This window comes from Pseudopodoces humilis, chromosome 1, assembly GCF_049639895.1.
Source record: "Pseudopodoces humilis isolate 2021_Gansu_Grassland_sample_001 chromosome 1, ASM4963989v1, whole genome shotgun sequence".
Classification (NCBI taxonomy): domain Eukaryota; kingdom Metazoa; phylum Chordata; class Aves; order Passeriformes; family Paridae; genus Pseudopodoces; species Pseudopodoces humilis.
Genome location: NC_142200.1, coordinates 150,721,237 through 150,729,068, shown reverse-complemented (window position 1 = coordinate 150,729,068; position 7,832 = coordinate 150,721,237).

Genomic DNA, 7,832 nt, shown 5'->3' with positions numbered 1-7,832 from the left:
CCAGAAAAAATCCTGGGAATTCTGGGAACAATTCTGGAAAAATCCTGGGAATAGACCTGAGAAAAATCCTGGGAATTCTGGGAATAATCCTGGGAAAAATTCCAGGAAAAATCCTGGGAATTCTGGGAACAATTCTGGAAAAATCTTGGGAAAAATCCTGGGAAAAATCCTGGGAATTTTTTGAATAATCCTGGGAAAATCCCTGGGAAAATCTGGGAAAAATCCTGGGAAAAATTCCAGAAAAAATCCTGGGAATTCTGGGAACAATTCTGGAAAAATCCTGGGAATTCTGGGAATAATCCCGGGAATTTTTTTATTGATCCTGGGAAAATATCAGGAAAAATCCTGGGAATTCTGGGAATAATCCTGGGAAAAATTCCAGGAAAAATCCTGGGAATAATCCTGAGAATAATGCTGGGAATTCTGGGAATAATCCCAGGAATTTTTTGAATAATCCTGGGAAAATCCCTGGAAAAATCCTGGGAATTCTGGGAATAATCCTGGGAAAAATTCCAGAAAAAATCCTGGGAATTCTGGGAACAATTCTGGAAAAATCCTGGGAAAAATCCTGGGAATAATCCTGGGAATTCTGGGAATAATCCTGGGAATTTTTTGAATAATCCTGGGAAAATCCCTGGAAAAATCTGGGAAAAATTCCAGAAAAAATCCTGGGAATTCTGGGAACAATTCTGGAAAAATCCTGGGAATTCTGGGAATAATCCCGGGAATTTTTTTATTGATCCTGGGAAAATATCAGGAAAAATCCTGGGAATCCTGGGAAAAATCCTGGGAATTCTGGGAATAATCCTGGGAAAAATTCCAGAAAAAATCCTGGGAATAATCCTGAGAATAATCCTGGGAATTCTGGGAATAATCCCAGGAATTTTTTGAATAATCCTGGGAAAATCCCTGGAAAAATCCTGGGAATTCTGGGAATAATCCTGGGAAAAATTCCAGAAAAAATCCTGGGAATTCTGGGAACAATTCTGGAAAAATCCTGGGAATTCTGGGAATAATCCCAGGAATTTTTTGAATAATCCTGGGAAAATCCCTGGAAAAATCCTGGGAAAAATTCCAGAAAAAATCCTGGGAATTCTGGGAACAATTCTGGAAAAATCCTGGGAATTCTGGGAATAATCCTGGGAATTCTGGGAATAATCCTGGGAAAATCCCTGGAAAAATCCTGGGAAAAATTCCAGAAAAAATCCTGGGAATTCTGGGAACAATTCTGGAAAAATCCTGGGAATCCTGGGAAAAATCCTGGGAATTCTGGGAATAATCCTGGGAAAAATTCCAGAAAAAATCCTGGGAAAAATTCCAGAAAAAATCCTGGGAAAAATTCCAGAAAAAATCCCAGGAATTTTGGGAACAATCCTGGAAAAATCCTGGGAAGAATTTTGGGGATAATCTTGGGAATAATCCCGGAATAATCCCGGGAGCGATCCCAAACCTCGGCTTCCTCCTCATCCCGCTTCTTTTTCTTGGAATGTTGGGAATATTTTCCTCATCCCGGTTTTTATGGGAATGTTGGGAAATCCCGGTTTCTTTGGGATTTTCCTGGGAATTCCTGGGAATTCCTTTTCCCGTTCCCGGGGAATTTGGGATGGAATTCCTGCGGGATTTGGGATCCTCTCCGACCCCTCCTTCCCAAAGTCAAAATCCAGGAAAATCCAGGAAAAATCCAGGAAATCTGGAAAAATCTGGGAAAATTTAGGGAAAATCTGGGAAAAATCTTGGAAAATCTGGGAAAATCTTGGAAAATCTGGGAAAAATCCAGGAAATTTTTGGAAAATCTGGGAAAAATCCAGGGAAATCTGGGAAAATTTGGGAAACATCCAGGAAAATCTGGGAATTTTGGGGAAAATCCAGGAAAATCTGGGAAAAATCCAGGGAAATCTGGGAAAAATCTGGGAAACATCCAGGAAAATCTGGGAATTTTGGGGAAAATCCAGGAAAAATCCAGGAAAATATTGGGAAAAATCTTGGAAAATCTGGGAAAATCCAGGAAAATCTGGGAAAAATCCAGGGAAATCTGGAAAAATGTGGAAAAATTTAGGGAAAAATTGGGGAAAATCTTGGAAAAATCCAGGGAAATCTGGGAAAAAATTGGGAAAATCCAGGAAAAATTGGGGAAAAAATTGGGAAAAATCCAGGAAAATTTGGGAAAAATCGAGGAAAATTCAGGAATATCCAGGGAAATCTGGAAAAATCTGGGAAATGCAGGAAACATCCAGGAAAATCTGGGAATTTTGGGGAAAATCCATGAAAATCTGGGAAAATACATGAAAATTATGGAAAATCTGGGAAAAATCCAGGAAAATCCTGGAAAAACTGGGAAGATTTGGGAAAAATTAAGGAAAACCTGGGAAAAATCCAGGAAAATTTGGAAGAAATTGGGAAAAAATTAGGAAAATTTGGGAATATCCAGGGAAATCCGGGAAAATTAAGGAAAATCCGGGAAAATTTGGGAATATCCAGGGAAATCCAGGGAAATCTGGGAAAAATCCAAGGAAATCTGGAAAAAAATAGGAAAATCCAGGGAAATCTGGGAAAAATTCAGGAAAATCCCAGAGAATTCCAGAAAATCTGGGGAAATTCAGAAAAATTGGAGAAAAACACCGGAAAAATCCAATTAAATCTGGGAATATCTGGGAAAATTTGGGGAAAATCCAGGAAAATTTGGGAATATCTGGGAAAATCTGGGAATATCTGGGAATTTATGGGAAAATCTGGGAAAATCTGGGAAAAATCTGGGAAAATTTGGGAAAATCTGGGAAAATCTGGGAAAAATCCAGGAAAATCTGGAAATTTATGGGAAAATCCAGGAAATTCTGGGGAAAAATCCAGGAAAAATCAGGGAAAAATTGAGAAAATCTGGGGAAATCCCAGAAAATTCCCGGTAGGAAAAGCTCCAGAGCCCTCCAGGGAGGAAAATTTGGGAATTCCGGGAATTTTTTTGCCGCCTTTCCTTTTAAATCGCGTTTCCATGGAGACCGGGAATGCGATCCCGGAATTGCATCCCGGGAATTCCATCCCGCTGGGATTGAATCGGGAATGGCGGAGCCGAGCTGGAGACGGAGATTTCCCCGTCATTCCCAGGAAACTTGGAATTCCATGGATTCCAGCTGAATTTCCTGGAATTAAACTTGGAATTCCATCCTGAATTCCTCCGGAATTTTCAGGAGTTAAACGTGGAATTCCATCCCAATTTCCAACTGAATTCTCTGGAATTAAACCTGGAATTCCATCCCGGTTTTCCTTGGAATTTCCTGGAATTAAACCTGGAATTCCATCCTGGTTTTCCCTGGAATTTTCAGGAGTTAACCATGGAATTCCATCCCAAATTCCAGCAAAATTTCCTGGAATAAACTTGGAATTCCAGCCCGGATTTCTTGGAATTACACTTGGAATTCCATCCCAGTTTCCAGCAGAATTATCAGGAATTAAACTTGGAATTCCATCCTGAATTCCAACTGAATTCTCTGGAATTAAACTTGGAATTCCATCCTGAATTCCCAGTGAATTTCCTGGAATTAAACTTGGAATTCCATCCTGAATTCCCAGTGAATTTCCTGGAATTAAACTTGGAATTCTATCCCGAATTCCCACTGATTTCTTGAAATTAAACTTGGAATTCCATCCCGGTTTTCCTTGGAATTTTCAGGAGTTAAAGCTGGAATTCCATCCCAGATTTCAGCAGAATTTCCTGGAATGAACTTGGAATTCCAGACTGGTTTCCCACTGAAATCTCCGGAATTAAACTTGGAATTCCATCCTGAATTCCAGCAGAATTTCCTGGAATGAACGTGGAATTCCATCCTGAATTCCCAATGAATTTCCTGGAATTAAACCTGGAATTCCATCCTGGTTTGCCCTGGAATTTTCAGGAATTAAACCTGGAATTCCATCCCAAATTCCAGCAAAATTTCCTGGAATAAACTTGGAATTCCAGCCCGGATTTCTTGGAATTACACTTGGAATTCCATCCCAGTTTCCAGCAGAATTATCAGGAATTAAACCTGGAATTCCATCCTGAATTCCCAGTGAATTTCCTGGAATTAAACTTGGAATTCCATCCTGAATTCCAACTGAATTCTCTGGAATTAAACTTGGAATTCCATCCTGAATTCCAACTGAATTCTCTGGAATTAAACTTGGAATTCCATCCTGGTTTTCCCTGGAATTTTCAGGAATTAAACCTGGAATTCCATCCCAATTTCCAACTGAATTCTCTGGAATTAAACTTGGAATTCCATCCTGAATTCCCAATGAATTTCCTGGAATTAAACTTGGAATTCCATCCCGGTTTTCCTTGGAATTTTCAGGAGTTAAAGCTGGAATTCCATCCTGAATTCCAGCAGAATTTCCTGGAATGAACTTGGAATTCCATCCCGAATTCCCAATGAATTTCCTGGAATTAAACCTGGAATTCCATCCTGGTTTGCCCTGGAATTTTCAGGAGTTAACCATGGAATTCCATCCCAAATTCCAGCAAAATTTCCTGGAATTAAACCTGGAATTCCATCCCAATTTCCAACTGAATTTCCTGGAATTAAACTTGGAATTCCATCCCGAATTCCCACAGAATTTCCTGGAATTAAACATGGAACTCCGGACTGGTTTCCCCTGGAATTAAAATTGGAATTCCATCCTGGTTTTCCACTGAATTCTCTGGAATTAAACCTGGAATTCCATCCTGGATTCCAGCAGAATTTCCTGGAATTAATCTTGGAATTCCATCCTGGTTTTTCCACATTCCCGCTGCCGATCCCGGTTTTTCCTGGAGCCTCTTTTCCCATCCCCCCCCATCCTCTGGATTTGAGTTTCCCCAGTGAAAATTCCGGGATTTTTTCAGGAGTTTTGGAATCACGGCTGGATTTCCCGGGAATGTGAAAATCCCGGAATTCCGGCTCAGAATTCCCGGCTCGGAGTAGATCCAAGGAAATTCCCGGGAATTCCAAGTTTCCCGTTCTTTTCCAACACCTGGGATAATCCCGGAGCGAATCCCATGGGAATTTCCATGGAATTCTCGGGGATTTTGGAGCCGCCGATCCCAAAAATTGGGATTTTTATTTTCCCCATCTCCGCGTTCTCCGTGGAAAAATCTTGGAATTTTTGGAGGGAAAAACGCCCCTGGAATTGCAACCACAAATCCTTCGGGGGGGGGGGAAAGGGTTAAAGGGGTTTGGGAGCTCCCGACCGAGGAATTTGGGAATTTTTGGGATCGGATTTGGGGATTTTTTTAGGAGGAGGGAAAAGAATTCCTGGGGCTGAGGGATCTGGGATCTCCCGAGGGACGGATTTGGGAATTTTGGGCTCGGATTTCAGGATTTTTTAGGATGAGTTCCTGGAGCTGAAAGGTTTGGGATCTCCTTGCCCGATGGATTTGGGAATTTTGGGATGGGATTTTGGGATTTTTTAGGGGGAAGGGAGAGAATTCCTGGGGTTGAGGGATCTGGGATCTCCTGAGGGATGGATTTGGGAATTTTGGGATGGGATTTGGGATTTTATTTTGGAAAAGGAGAAAGAATTCCTGGGGCTGAGGGATTTGGGATCTCCTGCCCAATGGATTTGGGAATTTTGGGATGGGATTTTGGGGATTTTTTGGGAAGAGGGGAGAGAATTCCTGGGGCTGAGGGGTTTGGGATCTCCTGAGGGATGGATTTAGGAATTTTGGGATGGGATTTGGGGTTTTTTGGGAGGAAAGGAAATGGTTAAAAGTGGCTGAGGGGTTTGGGATCTCCTGCCGAGGGATTTGGGAATTTTGGGATCGGATTTGGGGTTGTTTTGGGGAGGACAGGGAAGAGTTAAAGGTTCCTGAGCTGCCCTGGGAACTCCGGGAGCTCCTCCCAGCGGGATTTGGGAATTTTGGGATGGGATTTCAGGATATTTTTTGGGAAGAGGGGAGAGAATTCCTGGGGTTGAGGGGTTTGGGATCTCCTCCCGAGGGATTTGGGAATTCTGGGATCGGATTTAGGATTTTTAGGAGGACAGGGAAGGGTTAAAGGTTCCTGAGCTGCTCAGAGAGATCCCGGACTCCCCTTCCCGATGGATTTGGGAATTTTGGGGTCGGATTTAGGAGTTTTTTAGGGAGAATGGAAAGAGTTCCTGGGGTTGAAGGGTTTGGGATCTCCTGTCGGATGGATTTGGGAATTTTGGGATCAGATTTGGGGTCGGATTTGGGGAGGAAATGAAAGAGTTAAAGGTGCCTGAGCTGCCCAGAGAATTCCGGGAGCTCCTGACTGAGGGGTTTGGGAATTTTGGGATCGAATTTCGGGGTTTTTTTAGGGGGAAGGTGAGGAGTTCCTGGGGCTGAGGGGTTTGGAATGTCCTGCCCGCGGGATTTGGGAATTTTGGGATGGGATTTGGGGATTTTTTTGGAAGAGCGGAGAGAATTCCTGGGGTCGAGGGGTTTGGGATCTCCGGTCGGATGAGCTTGGGAATTTTGGGATGGGATTTGGGGATTTGTTTTTAGGAGGACAGGGAAGGGTTAAAGGTTCCTGAGCTGCCCTGGGAACTCCGGGAGCTCCTCCCAGCGGGATCTGGGAATTTTGGGATGGGATCTCGGGATTTTTTAGGATGAGTTCCTGGGGTTGAGGGATCTGGGATCTCCTGAGGGACGGATTTGGGAATTTTGGGACGGGATTTCGGGATTTTTAGGAGGAGGGGAGAGAATTCCTGGGGCTGAGGGATTTGGGATTTCCCGAGGGACAGATTTGGGAATTTTGGGACGGGATTTGGGATTTTTTTGGGAAGAGGGGCGAGAATTCCTGGGATTGAGGGGTTTGGGACCTCGGGAACCTCCTGACTGAGGGATCTGGGAATTTTGGGATCGGATTTAGGATTTTATTTTGGAAAAAGAGAGAGAATTCCTGGGGCTGAGGGATTTGGGATCTCCTGAGGGATGAGTTTGGGAATTTTGGGGTCGATTTCGGGGTTTTAAGGAGGAAATGAAAGAGTTAAAAGTGCCTGAGATGTCCGGGATCTCCTCCCGATGGATTTGGGAATTTTGGGATCGGATTTGGGGATTTGTTTTTAGGAGGACAGGGAAGGGTTAAAGGTTCCTGAGCTGCTCAGGAAACTCCGGGAGCTCCTCCCAGCGGGATCTGGGAATTTTGGGATCGGATTTAGGAGTTTTTAGGATGAGTTCCTGGGACTGAAGGGTTTGGGATCTCCTGCCCGAGGGATTTGGGAATTTTGGGATCAGATTTGGGGTCGGATTTGGGAAGAAAGGAAAGAGTTAAAAGCGGCTGAGCTGCCCAGAGAATTCCGGGAGCTCCTGACTGAGGGGTTTGGGAATTTTGGGATCGAATTTCGGGGTTTTTTTAGGGGGAAGGCGAGGAGTTCCTGGGGCTGAGGGGTTTGGAATGTCCTGCCCGCGGGATTTGGGAATTTTGGGATGGGATTTGGGGATTTTTTTGGAAGAGCGGAGAGAATTCCTGGGGTCGAGGGGTTTGGGATCTCCGGTCGGATGAGCTTGGGAATTTTGGGATGGGATTTGGGGATTTATTTTTAGGAGGACAGGGAAGGGTTAAAGGTTCCTGAGCTGCTCAGGAAACTCCGGGAGCTCCTCCCAGCGGGATCTGGGAATTTTGGGATGGGATCTCGGGATTTTTTAGGATGAGTTCCTGGGGTTGAGGGATCTGGGATCTCCTGAGGGACGGATTTGGGAATTTTGGGATCGGATTTCGGGATTTTTAGGAGGAGGGGAGAGAATTCCTGGGGCTGAGGGATTTGGGATTTCCCGAGGGACGGATTTGGGAATTTTGGGACGGGATTTGGGATTTTTTTGGGAAGAGGGGCGAGAATTCCTGGGATTGAGGGATCTGGGA